We start from the raw sequence: 20530 nt of genomic DNA on the forward strand, positions 1-20530 counted from the left end.
CTTGAGTGTGTAGATAGTGGAATCAGATCAGTTTTTTTCATTCAACGAAAAAAAAAGACTCATTTATGGGCTGTTCCAGACACAGGTGATTAATAATAATTTTCCCAGATGGAATGCTGACATCCAAGGAATTATCACAGCTCTTGCTAGATCAAAAGGAAGCACGCCACAGTTTAAGTCACAAGAACATTCAGATAGCACACTGAAACACAGTGTTGATTTGTTATCATCCAGGACATACTGGTATCAGATTGCATGTTAGCATATTAATTAGAGATGAGCGAATTATTCAAAAATTCGGTTCGGCTGATTCGCCAAATTCTCCGAATAAATTCGCTTCGAGCCGAATATATTCGCTGCGAATTTAACTTATAAAAAGGGTGTTTCTAGGCTTCAGAGAGCCTTTATATTAGTGCAGAACACTGTACCTTTAAGTTAAATGCCCTTGGAGTCTGCTGGGGAAGAGAAATAATACTGTCAGTCAGTATGACATGCAGATGAGTGCTGTCGATCTTAGAATCACCGCACACTTCACTCATTTGGGCAGTCACGGGGCCAAAACCAGAGTGTGGAGCCACAGTGTGGCGGTGGAGGCAGCAGCAATGGGAGGCCATACAGCACCCTATGACAAAATGGAACCCACCAGCAGTGTGAGGAGACCTGAAAGTGGCACATGGCAGAGTGTGGCGATGGAGACAGCAGCAATGGGAGGCCGTACAGGGACCCATGACACACTCTGGACCTGGCAGCAGCATGAGGAGGCGGTACAGGGGCCCATGACAGATTACGGGCCTGGCAGCAGCATGAGGAGTCGGTACGGGGGCCCATGGCAGATTACGTGCCTGGCAGCAGCATGAGGAGGCGGTACAGGGGCCCATGGCAGAGTGGCGGAGCGTAAGCAGCTAAAATTGAAGGCCATACAGAGGTCTATGTTAAAAAGTCCCCCCAGCAGCAGCGTGGGGAGACGACTATCAAGAGTCCAATGGCAGAGTGGCGGAGCAGAAGCAGCTTCAATTGAAGGCCATACACAGGCCTAGGTTTAAAAGTCCCTCACAGTTAATTCCAATAACGAACTCTACTCCTCCGTGCAATCTACTTACGAGACCCTGGGCAGGTCTGGGTCCAATTTGTGGTAGAGACTGGTTTTGTTCAGCCATGCTTGAGCGAGTAATAACAGGTCTGTGCTGCCCTTTGGTGTCTGGCTTAATGCGCACAACACTGAACGTCCCAGCGTTTGTCAACGATTTGCCGTTAAGTGATGCAAGCCCGCTGAACCACGTTCATGAGGAGCCGGTACAGGGGGCCATGAATCAGTATGGACCTGGCAGCAGCGTGAGCAGACGACAGAGGCACATGGCGCAGGGTGGCGGTGTAGGCAGCATTATTCTGAAGCCATACACAGGCCTAGGTTAAAAAGCGGAAGCCGTCAGCAGCGTGAGCAGACGACAGAGACACATGGCGCAGGGTGGCGGTGGATGCAGCAGTATTCGGAAGCCAAACACAGGCCTCGGTTAAAAAGCGGAAGCCGTCAGCAGCGTGAGCAGACGACAGAGGCACATGGCGCAGGGTGGCGGTAGAGGCAGCAGCAATGGAAGGTCATACAGCACCCTATCACAAAATGGAACCCACCAACAGTGTAAGGAGACCTGAAAGTGGCACATGGCAGAGTCTGGCGATGAAGTCAGCAGCAATAGGAGGCCGTACAGGGACCCATGACACACTCTGGACCTGGCAGCAGCAAGAGGAGGCGGTACAGGGGCCCATGGCAGAGTGGCAAAGCGTAAGCAGCTTAAATTGAAGGCCATACAGAGGCCTATGTTAAAAAGTCCCCCCAGCAGCAGTGTGGGGAGATGACTATCAAGAGTCCAATGGCAGAGTGGCGGAGCAGAAGCAGCTTCAATTGAAGGCCATACACAGGCCTAGGTTAAAAAGTCCCCCCAGCAGCAGCGTGGGGAGACGACTATCAAGAGTCCAATGGCAGAGTGGCGGAGCGGAAGCAGCTTCAATTGAAGGCCATACACAGGCCTAGGTTAAAAAGTCCCCCCAGCAGCAGTGTGGGGAGACGACTATCAAGAGTCCAATGGCTGAGTGGCGATCCGGGAAGTCAGCGTTGTGATTGCAGATGCAATGCAGAGATTCTATGAGGTGATGCCGTGGGTGCGAAGAAGATCATATACCGTCGTACTTCCATCCATAAGATGGAACAACCTGCGAACCGGGAGCTTTATTGCCCTGACCCGCTGAGCAGCTTCTGGGATACCCAAGAGGCCCATGGCAGAGTGGCGGAGCGTAAGCAGCTTCAATTAAAGGCCATACAGAGGCCTATGTTAAAAAGTCCCCACAGCAGCAGCGTGGGGAGACGACTATCAAGAGTCCAATGGCAGAGTGGCGGAGCGGAAGCAGCTTCAATTGAAGGCCATACACAGGCCTAGGTTAAAAAGTCCCCCCAGCAGCAGTGTGGGGAGACGACTATCAAGAGTCCAATGGCTGAGTGGCGATCCGGGAAGTCAACGTTGTGATTGCAGATGCAATGCAGAAATTTTATGAGGTAATGCCGTGGGTGCGAAGAAGATCATATACCGTCGTACTTCCATCCATAAGACGGAACAACCTGCGAACCGGGAGCTTTATTGCCCTGACCCGCTGAGCAGCTTCTGGGATACCCAAGAGTTTGGCTTCTGTGGGGAATATGGTTGAAAACTGAAACTTAAAGGCATGTTGACGGAAGGGCACCAGTGTCAGTGCTCCGGAGGGAATATAGCTTCAAAGCTGACACTTAAAGGTATATCGACGGTCAGAGACCACAGGAAGTGGAGCTTGCGTCTTAAATCGACTGAATGTGGCAGACGTGAAACGTCTACGGGCCGTATATGAAACGGGTTGTTCCTCTTTCTGGAATAAGTGTTGGAAATGGCCACTCTTTTTGGTGTGGCGTTTTGTCTATTTAATTCCGATAACGGACTCTACTCCTCCGTGCAATCTAGTTACGAGACCCTGGGCAGGTCTGGGTCCAATTTGTGGTAGAGACTGGTTTTGTTCAGCCATGCTTGAGCGAGTAATAACAGGTTTGTGCTGCCCTTTGGTGTCTGGCTTAATGCGCACAACACTGAACGTCCCAGCATTTGTCAACGATTTGCCGTTAAGTGATGCAAACCCGCTGAACCATGTTCATGAGGAGCCGGTACAGGGGGCCATGAATCAGTATGGACCTGGCAGCAGTGTGAGGAGACCCGAAAGTGGCACATGGCGCAGGGTGGCGGTGGAGGCAGCAGTATTCGGAAGACATACACAGGACTAGTTTAAAAAGCGGAAGCCGTCAGCAGCGTGAGCAGACGACAGAGGCACATGGCGCAGGGTGGCGGTGGAGGCAGCAGTATTCGGAAGCCATACACAGGCCTAGGTTAAAAAGCGGAAGCCGTCAGCAGCGTGAGCAGATGACAGAGGCACATGGCGCAGGGTGGCGGTGGAGGCAGCAGTATTCGGAAGCCATACACAGGCCTAGGTTTAAAACTGGAACCCAGCAGCGTGAGCAGACGACAAAGACGCACATGGCAGAGGATGGATCTGGCAGCAGTATGAGAAGGCGGTACAGGGGCCCGTGGCACAGTGTGGTGATGGGGGCTACAGCAACTGGATGCCAGAAAGTGGCCGATAGGGCTATATACTGCATGGAATTATAAAGTTGTAAAGACAGCGGCCTATAAGGCTATACACACTATAACAATCATGACTTGATTGACCATTGGCCTATAAGGCTATACACAGCATGAATATCATGACTTATTCTGAGAGTGGTTTGGAAGGCTATATACAAAAAGTAATTCATGAGCTGTCCGGACAGCAGACAATAAGTACATATATACAAATCAATTCATCAGCTGTCCAGCCAGCGGCCTCAAAGGCGACACATATAGAAAGCAATTCATGAGCTGTTCAGACAGCGGCCTCTAAGGCGACAGATATACAAAGCAATTCCCGAGGTGTTCAGGGAGCGGCCTGAACGGCTAGGTTATTACTAAATATATTTTTGTGGCCAAACATCGGCCTATAAATAGATGTCTACACAGTGACAAAAAATTATGTCGCCAGACAGCGGCCCCTAAGGCGACAGATATACAAAGCAATTCCCGCGAGCGCACAGGGCCCACAGTGTCTGAGGATGGACGTTGGCGCAGAAAGGCAGAGACCAACTGACTACATAGGTGGTTTTTATAGTACTTTATTTTGGCCTCCCTCTCAGCAGGTGTGAAAAAGGCCACCATTTTTGAATGGTAGCGAGGGTCCAACAAGGTGGACAGCCAAAAGTCATCCCTCTGTCTGATGGTTATTATTCGGCTGTCGCTACGCAAGCAACCGAGCATGCTATGGGCCATTTGTGCCAAGGAATGCGAGGGACTCCCTGCCTCCATCTCCACAGCATACTGCCACGGTGCGTCTGGGTCCTCTGTCTCCTCCTCTACCAGATGCTCCTGCTCCTCCACTCCTGTCCGCTGAGTGGAAAAACCACCCATTTCACTCAATAATTCCTGAGCACAAATGTCCTCCTCTACCTCCTCCTCTTCTTCCTGTCCTGCCCCCACAGGGGTCGTGTGGCGTTGAGATCTGTGCGCCACGTCTACCGCACCCTGACCAGCCATTGTTAACAGCATTTGTTCCAGGACGTGCAACAGAGGAATGACGTCGTTCATCCCATAGTCCTGCCAACTCACGAATAGCGTGGCCTCCTCAAAGGGCCTCAGCAAGCGGCAGGTGTCACGCATGAGCTGCCAATGGCTGACATCTAAGTTACACAGGGGAGTACCTTTATCCGCTTGTAACATCAGGAAATCGGTGATGGCCTTTCGCTGTTCCTAAAGGCGGTCTAACATACGTAGGGTTGAATTCCACCTTGTTGCAACGTCGCAGATCAGGCGATGCTGTGGAATTCCGTTCTGCCGCTGCAGCTCAAGGAGGGTGTGCTTTGCGGTGTAGGAATGGCTGAAATGCATGCAAAGTTTACGTGACATTTTAAGGATATCTTGCAGTGGGATGGTGGATTTTAGGAACCGCTTGACAACCAGATTGAACACGTGAGCCATGCATGGCGCATGGCACAACCTTCCTTGACACAGAGCAGACACCATGTTCTTTCCGTTGTCGGTCAACATGGTTCCGATTTTCAGTTTGCGCGGAGACAGCCATCTGTCGATTTCTCTGTTCATTACACTCAGAAGTTCCTCCCCTGTGTGACTACGTTCGCCAAGGCATACCAGGTGCAGCACAGCGTGACACCGTTGAGCCCTGCACATGTGATATGCCGGTCGGGTAATGGGACTTGGCACGGGGGTGGCGGCTGAGGACACGGCGGAAGAAGAGGTGGTAGAGGTGGACATCTTTGCTGGACCAAGGACGTGCAAACGTGGAGGCAAAAGCGGCGTGACCTGTCCAAGTTGCTGGTGCGGCTGTGCCGGCACCACGTTTGTTATGCCGCCTGGCAGAGTCTCTAGCAACCCACCGCACGGACGCTCCCAGGGCGCGGGGTCTAAGTCCCAGCCTGCTGTTCACCAGGGCCCCTGATGGTGGGGATGGACTTGGTGCAGACTGAAACCAGGTCGCGACCCCCGAGTGTGTCCTGCGGTGGTAGAGAATACTGACAGGGGAGTGCAGGAACGGAATCTACTTGGAAGAGGCAGACAGATACACAGGTCTGACCCAAACCGGATGGATGGATGGATACGGTATGCGTGGTCAGACAGGCCGGTCGGTATTATGCGGGCAACAAGGTACAGAGGAGCGAGCTAAGAATGGTCAGGTCACAAGCCAGGTTCAGCAGGATGCGGGCAAATACAGTACCAGGGATCAGACAGAAGAGTAGTCAGGCAAGCCAGGGGTCAAACAGGAGAGAGCAGGATCAGGAACAAGCAGAGGTCGGCAACGGAGTATACAGCAACACAGGAACAGGACACAGGACACAGGATACAAGACCAAACGGCAACTAACATACCTGTTCCTGCGTTTAAATAGCCCGCCTCCCGCTGTCATTGGTGCCAGGCGCGCGTCCGTGATCCCGAGTGCGCATGCGCGAACCCCGCCGCTGCCATGCGCGGCCAGGTCCTACCGCCCGCCGGGTAGAGAGAGTGGGTGTTCTGCGCATGCGCCGCCCGACGCGATGCCGCAGAACACCTGGATCCTGACATTGCCCCCCCCCTACGGGCAGCCGCCGGATGCCCAACAGTTCTCTCTTGCATGGGTGGTTGTCAAAAAAATCCCGAATCAATCTAGAGGCATGAATGTTCTGGGAGGGTTCCCATGAGTTCTCCTCTGGACCATACCCTTTCCACTTAATGAGAAACTGGGTCTGACCCCCCCTCTTCCTACAGTCTAGAATTGTCTCAATTTCGAATTCCTCCTCCCCATCAACGTTTATGGCGTCAGGAGGCCTAGATCTCCGGTTCGGGAATGGGTCCGGTGCCGCGGGTTTCAACAGCGATACATGAAATACCGGGTGTATTCTAAAGGATTCCGGGAGTACGAGCTCGTACGCCACTTCGTTAACCTTCCTCTTTACCTGGAATGGGCCCATAAATCTCGGTCCCAATTTCCGCGATGGGCATATCATCTTAAGGTTTGTCGTGGCCAACCAGACCTGGTCCCCTGGGTGTAACATAAGCTCCCCTCTTCTCCTTTTGTCAAAGGCTTTCTTACTGCCCTCCTGGGCCTTCAGGATTGCTTCTTGTAAGACCTTATTGTTTGCAGAAAGGAAGTGCAACATGTCCTGTGTAGCTGGCACCGAACTTTCAGGAATTGTGTCAGGTAAAAAGGTCGGGTGGAAGCCGTAGTTGGCAAAAAATGGGGATTGCTGAGTAGTCGAGTGGCTAGCATTGTTGTAAGCAAATTCGGCCAGTGGTAAAAGAGTTAGCCAATCGTCCTGAAGAAATGATGTGTAACATCGGAGATATTGTTCCAAGGTCTGGTTTGTACGTTCGGTCTGTCCATTGGTCTGTGGGTGATATGCCGAGGAGAGAGATAACTTGATTTCCAAGGTCTCGCATAGTGCTTTCCAAAATTTGGAGGTGAACTGGGCACCCCTATCCGAAACTATATCCTTAGGAATTCCATGGAGTCTCACCACCTCTCTCACAAAGATTTGCGCCGTCTCCGCAGCGGATGGTGTGTCTTTGAGAGGCAAGAAGTGGGCCATCTTGGATAGGCGGTCCACAATCACGAAAATGGTGGTATGGTCTTGAGATGGAGGAAGTTCCACAATGAAATCCATCGAAATCATTTCCCACGGTCTGTTGGGTATGGGTAAGGGTCGCAGGAGCCCCCAAGCCTTGTTCCTGGAAGGCTTATTCCTTTGACAGACCGCGCAGGTCTTTACGTAAGCCTCGCAATCTTTGGACATGCTGGGCCACCAGAACATACGTTGTAGAAGTTCCAACGTCTTCCGGGTCCCGAAGTGCCCAGCCAGGGGATGGTCATGGCAATGGCCCAAGACCGTGGTGCGAGATTCGTCAGGTACCAAGATTCGTTCTCCTTTCCACCATAATCCGTCTCTATTCTGTAGTGGCACCCCTGGAACCTTTGGAGCCCCTATGGATGCTGCCTGTAGTTGGGAACGTAGCTCAGTCTGTAATGCCAAAAAATTACCAGACGACAGGATGGTGTCAGGTTTGTGGGCCTCCTTTGGGTCTTCGAACATCCGCGAAAGAGCATCTGGTTTCGTGTTCTTTGATCCAGGCCTATAAGTGATATGAAACACAAACCGAGAGAAAAAAAGTGCCCACCTAGCCTGTCTTGGTCTCAAGCGCTTCGCGTTCTTAAATATTCAAGGTTCTTGTGATCCGTAAAAATCAATATCGGGTGCACGGCTCCTTCCAGCAAGTACCTCCACTCCTCCAACGCTGCCTTGATGGCCAGGAGTTCTCGGTCCCCTATGTCATAGTTCTTTTCGGCCGAAGATAGTTTCCTGGAGAAAAATGCCACGGGATGCATCAGTTCCTTGATGCCCTTCCTTTGGGAAAGCACAGCCCCAACCGCGTTTTCGGAAGCATCCACCTCCAAGATGTAGGGTAGTGAAGAATCAGGATGGCTCAATACTGGGGCCTCGGTGAATAACCTCTTTAGGGACTCAAAGGCTTCCTGCGCCTCAGATGTCCACTTGAAACGCACTCCCTGCTTGGTAAGTTGCGTGATGGGGGATACTAGGCCTGAAAAGTTCCTAATGAATTTCCGGTAAAAATTAGCAAAGCCAATGAACCGCTGAACCCCTTTTTTATCTAACGGCACCGGCCATTCCAGAACTGCGGAGATCTTCTGTGGATCCATCGCTATTCCAGTAGTAGAAATAATTAAGCCTAAGAAGGGGATACTGTGCTGCTCAAAACTGCATTTATCTGCCTTTGCGTATAACCCATGCAAACGGAGCCTTTCCAGCACTACCCTGACGTGACCCCTATGCTCCTCCAGAGATGCAGAAAAAATTAAGATATCATCAAGATAGATGACCACAAAAATATCCAAGAAGTCCCTGAACACATCGTTAATGAAGTGCTGGAAGGTGGCGGGGGCGTTACACAGACCGAAGGGCATTACCAGGTACTCAAAGTGCCCGAACCTAGTACGGAAGGCAGTCTTCCACTCATCTCCCTCCCGAATACGGACCAGATTGTAAGCCCCCCTCAAATCCAACTTCGTAAAAACAGATGCAGTCCTGAGTCGCTGAAACAGTTCTGGTACTAAAGGAAGTGGGTAACGGTTCTTTACCGTGATCTTGTTAAGCTCCCTATAGTCCACACAGGGCCTTAAGGATTTATCCTTCTTCTCAACAAAGAAAATACCCGCCCCGGCCGGGGATGTGGAGGGGCGTATGAACCCCTTCTGAAGATTTTCCTCAATATATTCCTTTAGTACCCCTAGTTCTTTTTCTGACAGAGGAAAGATCCGCCCGAAGGGTACCTCAGATCCCGGGAGCAGATCGATTGGACAGTCGTAGGCCCTATGCGGAGGAAGATTGTCAGCTCCCCGCTTACTAAATACGTCAAGGTATTGATGGTAAACTGAAGGGACGAGTTGTGTCAGCTCCATGTCAGTATCTACGCAGAATAGTGTGCGTGGGGCCTCCGGCTCATGTGGACAACAATGCTCTTGGCAGTATGGAGAGCCGAACCGGAGGGTACCGGCTTTCCAATTAATCTGGGGGTCGTGGGCCCGCAGCCACGGAAGCCCCAGAATAATTGGAAACAGAGGGGAGGAGATAGCATTCAAACACAGGAATTCCCGGTGAGTCTCGGATACAGTCACACAGAGAGGCGGGGTCTCCCGATCCACCACCCCAGACTTGATCCGAGATCCATCGGCTAGGAAAATATTAAACCCACATTCTTTAACCTGTAAGGGAATCTGGAATCGAGCCGCGAAGTCCAGATCCACAAAACAGCTACAGGCCCCGGAATCAATGATCGCTGTTGCCGTCACGACCCTTCCGGGGAGCTGGAATGAAATGGGTACCGCTAAATAATTGACATTGTGACTGGCTGTGGTAGGTGTGGCAGAGTAAACAGAAGTGCACTTACCAGCCTTCACCGGACAGGAACGTACCATGTGGCCAGCTTCCCCACAGTAGAGGCACAGCTTGTTGCGGCGGCGTCTTTGACGCTCTTCAGGTGTTAGGGAGGGACGAGCTAGCCCCACTTGCATTGGTTCCGGCGTATCCAGGGGTTCTGGATTGCGATTCCCAGCAGTGCTACTGACTGGTCCTGGAGCATGGGGAAACATCCAAGCAGGCCTCAGGCCCTGGCCTGACCTCTCCATCCTGCGTTCCCGCAAGCGTCGGTCGATCTGAATAGCCAGGGTCATGAGATTTTCTAGTGTGGCTGGTATGCCTACCCTGGCTAGTTCGTCTTTCAGGGACTCAGACAGGCCTATGTGGAACTGGTTGCGCAAGGCAGCGTCGTTCCATTGCGTGTCTCCCATCCACCGCCTGAACTCACCCGCATACTCTTCTGCAGGCCTACGACCCTGCCTGAGAGACTGAAGGGCCGATTCAGCTGATGCTGCTCGTTCGGGGTCATCGTAAAGGAGGCCCATCGCTTCAAAAAATGCTGCCACAGATTCCAGCTGAGGTGGTTGCTGGATCTCTAATAGTCGATGCGCCCATTCTTGGGGTTCATCCAGTAGCAAAGAAATAATAAACCCCACCTTCACGGTTTCTGTCGCGAACGTACGTGGCTGGAGCCTAAAGTACAACAGGCAGGCATTACGAAATGCTCTGAACTTGGTGCGATTCCCACTGAATCGTTCTGGGACAGGAACATGAGGTTCTGGCATAAGTGTAGGTGTAGGTGCTGCTGGTCCGGCCAGGGTTTCAGTGGTACCACTGGCCGGAGCTGAGGGACTATGATCTTGGGGGGCCGAAATAGTGGTGGTTAGGGTCTGGATCTGACCATCCAGGTGATTATAGCCCTCCTCCAGCGCCCTTACCGCCTGAGTAAGAGCCACCAGATGCTGGCACATATTTTCCAGGGGGGACATGTGATATGCCGGTCGGGTAATGGGACTTGGCACGGGGGTGGCGGCTGAGGACACGGCGGAAGAAGAGGTGGTAGAGGTGGACATCTTTGCTGGACCAAGGACGTGCAAACGTGGAGGCAAAAGCGGCGTGACCTGTCCAAGTTGCTGGTGCGGCTGTGCCGGCACCACGTTTGTTATGCCGCCTGGCAGAGTCTCTAGCAACCCACCGCACGGACGCTCCCAGGGCGCGGGGTCTAAGTCCCAGCCTGCTGTTCACCAGGGCCCCTGATGGTGGGGATGGACTTGGTGCAGACTGAAACCAGGTCGCGACCCCCGAGTGTGTCCTGCGGTGGTAGAGAATACTGACAGGGGAGTGCAGGAACGGAATCTACTTGGAAGAGGCAGACAGATACACAGGTCTGACCCAAACCGGATGGATGGATGGATGGATACGGTATGCGTGGTCAGACAGGCCGGTCGGTATTATGCGGGCAACAAGGTACAGAGAAGCGAGCTAAGAATGGTCAGGTCACAAGCCAGGTTCAGCAGGATGCGGGCAAATACAGTACCAGGGATCAGACAGAAGAGTAGTCAGGCAAGCCAGGGGTCAAACAGGAGAGAGCAGGATCAGGAACAAGCAGAGGTCGGCAACGGAGTATACAGCAACACAGGAACAGGACACAGGACACAGGATACAAGACCAAACGGCAACTAACATACCTGTTCCTGCGTTTAAATAGCCCGCCTCCCGCTGTCATTGGTGCCAGGCGCGCGTCCGTGATCCCGAGTGAGCATGCGCGAACCCCGCCGCTGCCATGCGCGGCCAGGTCCTACCGCCCGCCGGGTAGAGAGAGTGGGTGTTCTGCGCATGCGCCGCCCGACGCGATGCCGCAGAACACCTGGATCCTGACAACGTTCACCCAGTGGGCCGTAAATGACATGTACTGTCCCTGACCGTAGTTACAGCTCCACACGTCGGCGCTGCCGTGCACTTTGGCAGAGACCGACATGCTCAAAGACTGGCCCACCATCTCTTCTACATGTGAATGCAGGGCTGGCACTGCCTTTTTGGCGAAGAAATGCCGGCTTGGCACTCTCCACCGCGGCTCGGCACAAGCCATCATTTCTCGGAAAGGTGCTGAGTCCACCACTTGGAAAGGGAGGGACTGCAGCACCAGCAACTTGGACAGGAGGACGTTCAGCTTCTGCACCGTCGGGTGCGTGCTCGCAAACTGTTGTCTCTTGGAAACGGATTCCAAGAAAGACTGCTGACGGAATCCGTGAAGAGGAGTAGCAGGAGAAGGAGCATCTGAACGAGCGGAAGATGCCAACGAGTGACAACTCCCCTCAGCAGAGGTGTTGGAGCCTTGACTGGCTGATAGAGGGCGATTGACGTCGGGTGACGGAGCAAGTAACGGAGCGGGTGATGGAGCGGGGGCTGGGGCAGGCAGAACCGCCGTATCTTTATCACGGTTTTCCCAGGCCACCGAATGGCGACGCTGCATATGCTGACGCAACACTGTAGTCCCAACATTGGCCCCCTGGCCACGCTTGACTTTCTGGCCACATAGTCGACATACGGCTACGTTTACTTCCTCGGGCGGCTTGACGAAAAATTGCCACACCGCCGAGTAGGAAACTTTGCCCCCGCTACTCCTCACTGGCTGACTGCTACTTCCTCCGTGCACACCGGCACCACTACTGGCCGTGGTGGTAGGCTGCAGTGGAGCTGGTGCTCTACTCCGTGGCCGTTTGGCTCCACTGACACTGCTGCGACCCTGCTGCCTCCTGGGCAACCCACCGACTGTTTTGCTCGCTGCCAAGCTGCCACCCTCTTCTCCTGATGATGCGGAAGCAATAGCCTGATGACGACGAGGCTGCCAAGTGCGATCAGCCTCATCATCATCAATTAGGGTCTGCGCGTCACTACTAGCCCCCTCGGCTGCGTGTGGGTCAGGAGACAGACCTGTCTCTAGACCGGCTACCGAGCCACTCTCCTCACCAGTACTTCTTCGCCTTGCTGCTGAAGAGGAGGATGTCTCCCCCCGTTCCTGACCGCCCTCTGTTAGCTCTTCCTCACTGTACAGTGGGGCTGAGCCCACAGCATGCGATACTTAGCTTGGTGAGGGAACATCAAAGGACAGGGGCAGGTCGAGGACACGTGATTTCAGTGGGCTTGCTCCCGGGCCATGCCAACTAACGGTTGTGTCTGACGTACCCACCGACCGTTGGCTGTAGGTGTCAGAGGTGACCTGGGAAGAGGAAGACGACCGAGTCAACCAATCGATGACGGCAGGGTTGTCGGTGGAGACACGACCGCTGGATGACACCGGGAGCACTGGCCTCTGGCTGCGACTAGTGCTGCCTCAACCCCTTCCTCTGCTGCCACGTCTGCTCGCTCCTGAAACATTGCCTCCTCTGCCACTCCTCTGCGTGTTGTCTGACATACTCTTTAATTCAATAAGCACCCCAAAAATAAAAACGGATTTAACTCTTTGAACGTACAATAGTGGTTGTGAAGCAGAAAGTCAGTTTATTTAGCACAATCGGTCAATTGCAGCTTGCCGTTGGCTGGAAACTGTACGTTTATGTCACTGGAATGAACTAATCACCCAAAAAATATTACCGCCACCCGGCGTGTAAATGGATCTAACTCTTTGAACGTACAATAGTGGTTGTGAAGCAGAAAGTCAGTTTATTTAGCACAATCGGTCAATTGCAGCTTGCCGTTGGCTGGAAACTGTACGTTTAGGTCACTGGAATGCACTAATCACCCAAAAAATCTTACCGCCACCCGGCGTGTATATGGATTTAACTCTTTGAACGTACAATAGTGGTTGTGAAGAAGAAAGTCAGTTTATTTAGCACAATCGGTCAATTGCAGCTTGCCGTTGGCTGGAAACTGTACGTTTATGTCACTGGAATGCACTAATCACCCAAAAAATATTACAGCCAGCCGGCATGTAAATGGATTTAACTCTTTGAACGTACAATAGTGGTTGTGAAGCAGAAAGTCAGTTTATTTAGCACAATCGGTCAATTGCAGCTTGCCGTTGGCTGTAAACTTTACGTTTATGTCACTGGAATGCACTAATCACCCAAAAAATATTACCGATACCCAGCGTGTATATGGATTTAACTCTTTGAACGTACCATAGTGGTTGTGAAGCAGAAAGTCAGTTTATTTAGCACAATCGGTCAATTGCAGCTTGCCGTTGGCTGGAAACTGTACGTTTATGTCACTGGAATGCACTAATCACCCAAAAAATATTACCGCCACCCGGCGTGTAAATGGATCTAACTCTTTGAACGTACAATAGTGGTTGTGAAGCAGAAAGTCAGTTTATTGTACACAATCGGTCAATTGCAGCTTGCCGTTGGCTGGAAACTGTACGTTTATGTCACTGGAATGCACTAATCACCCAAAAAATATTACCGCCACCCGGCGTGTATATGGATTTAACTCTTTGAACGTACAATAGTGGTTGTGAAGCAGAAAGTCAGTTTATTTAGCACAATCGGTCAATTGCAGCTTGCCGTTGGCTGGAAACTGTACGTTTAGGTAACTGGAATGCACTAATCACCCAAAAAATATTACCGCCACCCGGCGTGTAAATGGATTTAACTCTTTGAACGTACAATAGTGGTTGTGAAGCAGAAAGTCAGTTTATTGTACACAATCGGTCAATTGCAGCTTGCCGTTGGCTGGAAACTGTACGTTTAGGTCACTGGAATGCACTAATCACCCAAAAAATATTACCGCCAGCCGGCGTGTAAATGGATTTAACTCTTTGAACGTACAATAGTGGTTGTGAAGCAGAAAGTCAGTTTATTTAGCACAATCGGTCAATTGCAGCTTGCCGTTGGCTGGAAACTGTACGTTTATGTCACTGGAATGCACTAATCACCCAAAAAATATTACCGCCAGCCGGAGTGTAAATGGATTTAACTCTTTGAACGTACAATAGTGGTTGTGAAGCAGAAAGTCAGTTTATTTAGCACAATCGGTCAATTGCAGCTTGCCGTTGGCTGGAAACTGTACGTTTATGTCACTGGAATGAACTAATCACCCAAAAAATATTACCGCCACCTGGCGTGTAAATGGATCTAACTCTTTGAACGTACAATAGTGGTTGTGAAGCAGAAAGTCAGTTTATTTAGCACAATCGGTCAATTGCAGCTTGCCGTTGGCTGGAAACTGTACGTTTAGGTCACTGGAATGCACTAATCACCCAAAAAATATTACCGCCAGCCGGCGTGTAAATGGATTTAACTCTTTGAACGTACAATAGTGGTTGTGAAGCAGAAAGTCAGTTTATTTAGCACAATCGGTCAATTGCAGCTTGCCGTTGGCTGGAAACTGTACGTTTCTGTCACTGGAATGCACTAATCACCCAAAAAATATTACCGCCACCCGGCGTGTAAATGGATTTAACTCTTTGAACGTACAATAGTGGTTGTGAAGCAGAAAGTCAGTTTATTTAGCACAATCGGTCAATTGCAGCTTGCCGTTGGCTGTAAACTGTACGTTTATGTCACTGGAATGCACTAATCACCCAAAAAATATTACCGCCAGCCGGCGTGTAAATGGATTTAACTCTTTGAACGTACAATAGTGGTTGTGAAGCAGAAAGTCAGTTTATTTAGCACAATCGGTCAATTGCAGCTTGCCGTTGGCTGGAAACTGTACGTTTATGTCACTGGAATGTACTAATCACCCAAAAAATATTACCGCCAGCCGGCGTGTATATGGATTTAACTCTTTGAACATACAATAGTGGTTGTGAAGCAGAAAGTCAGTTTATTGTACACAATCGGTCAATTGCAGCTTGCCGTTGGCTGGAAACTGTACGTTTATGTCACTGGAATGCACTAATCACCCAAAAAATATTACCGCCACCCGGCGTGTATATGGATTTAACTCTTTGAACGTACAATAGTGGTTGTGAAGCAGAAAGTCAGTTTATTTAACACAATCGGTCAATTGCAGCTTGCCGTTGGCTGGAAACTGTACGTTTATGTCACTGGAATGCACTAATCACACAAAAAATATTACCGCCACCCGGCGTGTAAATGGATCTAACTCTTTGAACGTACAATAGTGGTTGTAAAGCAGAAAGTCAGTTTATTTAGCACAATCGGTCAATTGCAGCTTGCCGTTGGCTGGAAACTGTACGTTTATGTCACTGGAATGCACTAATCACCATAAAAATATTACCGCCACCCGGCGTGTAAATGGATCTAACTCTTTGAACATACAATAGTGGTTGTGAAGCAGAAAGTCAGTTTATTGTACACAATCGGTCAATTGAAGCTTGCCATTGGCTGGAAACTGTACGTTTATGTCACTGGAATGCACTAATCACCCAAAAAATATTACCGCCACCCGGCGTGTATATGGATTTAACTCTTTGAACGTACAATAGTGGTTATGAAGCAGAAAGTCAGTTTATTTAGCACAATCGGTCAATTGCAGCTTGCCGTTGGCTGGAAACTGTACGTTTAGGTAACTGGAATGCACTAATCACCCAAAAAATATTACCGCCAGCCGGCGTGTAAATGGATTTAACTCTTTGAACGTACAATAGTGGTTGTGAAGCAGAAAGTCACTTTATTGTACACAATCGGTCAATTGCAGCTTGCCGTTGGCTGGAAACTGTACGTTTCTGTCACTGGAATGCACTAATCACCCAAAAAATATTACCGCCAGCCGGCGTGTAAATGGATTTAACTCTTTGAACGTACAATAGTGGTTGTGAAGCAGAAAGTCAGTTTATTTAGCACAATCGGTCAATTGCAGCTTGCCGTTGGCTGGAAACTGTACGTTTATGTCACTGGAATGAACTAATCACCCAAAAAATATTACCGCCAGCCGGCGTGTAAATGGATTTAACTCTTTGAACGTACAATAGTGGTTGTGAAGCAGAAAGTCAGTTTATTTAGCACAATCGGTCAATTGCAGCTTGCCGTTGGCTGGAAACTGTACGTTTATGTCACTGGAATGAACTAATCACCCAAAAAAAAATTTCCGCCACCCGGCGTGTATATGGATTTAACTCTTTGAATGTACAATAGTGGTTGTGAAACAGAAAGTCAGTTTATTTAGCACAATCGGTCAATTGCAGCTTGCCGTTGGCTGGAAACTGTACATTTATGTCACTGGAATGCACTAATCACCCAAAAAATATTACCGCCACCTGGCGTGTAAATGGATCTAACTCTTTGAACGTACAATAGTGGTTGTGAAGCAGAAAGTCAGTTTATTGTACACAATCGGTCAATTGCAGCTTGCCGTTGGCTGGAAACTGTACGTTTATGTCACTGGAATGCACTAATCACCCAAAAAATATTACCGCCAGCCGGCGTGTAAATGGATTTAACTCTTTGAACGTACAATAGTGGTTGTGAAGCAGAAAGTCAGTTTATTTAGCACAATCGGTCAATTGCAGCTTGCCGTTGGCTGGAAACTGTACGTTTCTGTCACTGGAATGCACTAATCACCCAAAAAATATTACCGCCAGCCGGCGTGTAAATGGATTTAACTCTTTGAACGTACAATAGTGGTTGTGAAGCAGAAAGTCAGTTTATTTAGCACAATCGGTCAATTGCAGCTTGCCGTTGGCTGGAAACTGTACGTTTATGTCACTGGAATGCACTAATCACCCAAAAAATATTACCGCCACCCGGCGTGTAAATGGATCTAACTCTTTGAACGTACAATAGTGGTTGTGAAGCAGAAAGTCAGTTTATTGTACACAATCGGTCAATTGCAGCTTGCCGTTGGCTGGAAACTGTACGTTTTTGTCACTGGAATGCACTAATCACCCAAAAAATATTACCGCCAGCCGGCGTGTAAATGGATTTAACTCTTTGAACGTACAATAGTGGTTGTGAAGCAGAAAGTCAGTTTATTTAGCACAATCGGTCAATTGCAGCTTGCCGTTGGCTGGAAACTGTACGTTTATGTCACTGGAATGCACTAATCACCCAAAAAATATTACCGCCACCCGGCGTGTAAATGGATCTAACTCTTTGAACGTACAATAGTGGTTGTGAATCAGAAAGTCAGTTTATTTAGCACAATCGGTCAATTGCAGCTTGCCGTTGGCTGGAAACTGTACGTTTATGTCACTGGAATGCACTAATCACCCAAAAAATATTACCGCCACCCGGCGTGTAAATGGATCTAACTCTTTGAACGTACAATAGTGGTTGTGAAGCAGAAAGTCAGTTTATTTAGCACAATCGGTCAATTGCAGCTTGCCGTTGGCTGGAAACTGTACGTTTATGTCACTGGAATGCACTAATCACCCAAAAAATATTACCGCCACCCGGCGTGTAAATGGATTTAACTCTTTGAACGTACAATAGTGGTTGTGAAGCAGAAAGTCAGTTTATTTAGCACAATCGGTCAATTGCAGCTTGCCGTTGGCTGGAAACTGTACGTTTCTGTCACTGGAATGCACTAATCACCCAAAAAATATTACCGCCAGCCGGCGTGTAAATGGATTTAACTCTTTGAACGTACAATAGTGGTTGTGAAGCAGAAAGTCAGTTTATTTAGCACAATCGGTCAATTGCAGCTTGCCGTTGGCTGGAAACTGTACGTTTATGTCACTGGAATGCACTAATCACCCAAAAAATATTACCGCCACCCGGCGTGTAAATGGATCTAACTCTTGGAACATACAATAGTGGTTGTGAAGCAGAAAGTCAGTTTATTTAGCACAATCGGTCAATTGCAGCTTGCCGTTGGCTGGAAACTTTACGTTTATGTCACTGGAATGCACTAATCACCCAAAAAATATTACCGCCACCCGGCGTGTATATGGATTTAACTCTTTGAACGTACCATAGTGGTTGTGAAGCAGAAAGTCAGTTTATTTAGCACAATCGGTCAATTGCAGCTTGCCGTTGGCTGGAAACTGTACGTTTATGTCACTGGAATGCACTAATCACCCAAAAAATATTACCGCCACCCGGCGTGTAAATGGATCTAACTCTTTGAACGTACAATAGTGGTTGTGAAGCAGAAAGTCAGTTTATTGTACACAATCGGTCAATTGCAGCTTGCAGTTGGCTGGAAACTGTACGTTTATGTCACTGGAATGCACTAATCACCCAAAAAATATTACCGCCACCCGGCGTGTATATGGATTTAACTCTTTGAACGTACAATAGTGGTTGTGAAGCAGAAAGTCAGTTTATTTAGCACAATCGGTCAATTGCAGCTTGCCGTTGGCTGGAAACTGTACGTTTAGATAACTGGAATGCACTAATCACCCAAAAAATATTACCGCCACCCGGCGTGTAAATGGATTTAACTCTTTGAACGTACAATAGTGGTTGTGAAGCAGAAAGTCAGTTTATTGTACACAATCGGTCAATTGCAGCTTGCCGTTGGCTGGAAACTGTACGTTTAGGTCACTGGAATGCACTAATCACCCAAAAAATATTACCGCCAGCCGGCGTGTAAATGGATTTAACTCTTTGAACGTACAATAGTGGTTGTGAAGCAGAAAGTCAGTTTATTTAGCACAATCGGTCAATTGCAGCTTGCCGTTGGCTGGAAACTGTACGTTTATGTCACTGGAATGCACTAATCACCCAAAAAATATTACCGCCAGCCGGAGTGTAAATGGATTTAACTCTTTGAACGTACAATAGTGGTTGTGAAGCAGAAAGTCAGTTTATTTAGCACAATCGGTCAATTGCAGTTTGCCGTTGGCTGGAAACTGTACGTTTATGTCACTGGAATGAACTAATCACCCAAAAAATATTACCGCCACCCGGCGTGTAAATGGATCTAACTCTTTGAACGTACAATAGTGGTTGTGAAGCAGAAAGTCAGTTTATTTAGCACAATCGGTCAATTGCAGCTTGCCGTTGGCTGGAAACTGTACGTTTAGGTCACTGGAATGCACTAATCACCCAAAAAATATTACCGCCAGCCGGCGTGTAAATGGATTTAACTCTTTGAACGTACAATAGTGGTTGTGAAGCAGAAAGTCAGTTTATTTAGCACAATCGGTCAATTGCAGCTTGCCGTTGGCTGGAAACTGTACGTTTCTGTCACTGGAATGCACTAATCACCCAAAAAATATTACCGCCAGCCGGCGTGTAAATGGATTTAACTCTTTGAACGTACAATAGTGGTTGTGAAGCAGAAAGTCAGTTTATTTAGCACAATCGGTCAATTGCAGCTTGCCGTTGGCTGTAAACTGTACGTTTATGTCACTGGAATGCACTAATCACCCAAAAAATATTACCGCCAGCCGGCGTGTAAATGGATTTAACTCTTTGAACGTACAATAGTGGTTGTGAAGCAGAAAGTCAGTTTATTTAGCACAATCGGTCAATTGCAGCTTGCCGTTGGCTGGAAACTGTACGTTTATGTCACTGGAATGTACTAATCACCCAAAAAATATTACCGCCAGCCGGCGTGTATATGGATTTAACTCTTTGAACATACAATAGTGGTTGTGAAGCAGAAAGTCAGTTTATTGTACAAAATCGGTCAATTGCAGCTTGCCGTTGGCTGGAAACTGTACGTTTATGTCACTGGAATGCACTAATCACCCAAAAAATATTACCGCCACCCGGCGTGTATATGGATTTAACTCTTTGAACGTACAATAGTGGTTGTGAAGCAGAAAGTCAGTTTATTTAACACAATCGGTCAATTGCAGCTTGCCGTTGGCTGGAAACTGTACGTTTATGTCACTGGAATGCACTAATCACCCAAAAAATATTACCGCCACCCGGCGTGTAAATGGATCTAACTCTTTGAACGTACAATAGTGGTTGTAAAGCAGAAAGTCAGTTTATTTAGCACAATCGGTCAATTGCAGCTTGCCGTTGGCTAGAAACTGTACGTTTATGTCACTGGAATGCACTAATCACCATAAAAATATTACCGCCACCCGGCGTGTAAATGGATTTAACTCTTTGAACGTACAATAGTGGTTATGAAGCAGAAAGTCAGTTTATTGTACACAATCGGTCAATTGCAGCTTGCCGTTGGCTGGAAACTGTACGT

The sequence above is a fragment of the Staurois parvus genome, unplaced genomic scaffold (genome assembly GCF_062004578.1).
Source record: "Staurois parvus isolate SC_StPar_1 unplaced genomic scaffold, SC_StPar_1.0 ptg000639l, whole genome shotgun sequence".
Classification (NCBI taxonomy): Eukaryota; Metazoa; Chordata; class Amphibia; order Anura; family Ranidae; genus Staurois; species Staurois parvus.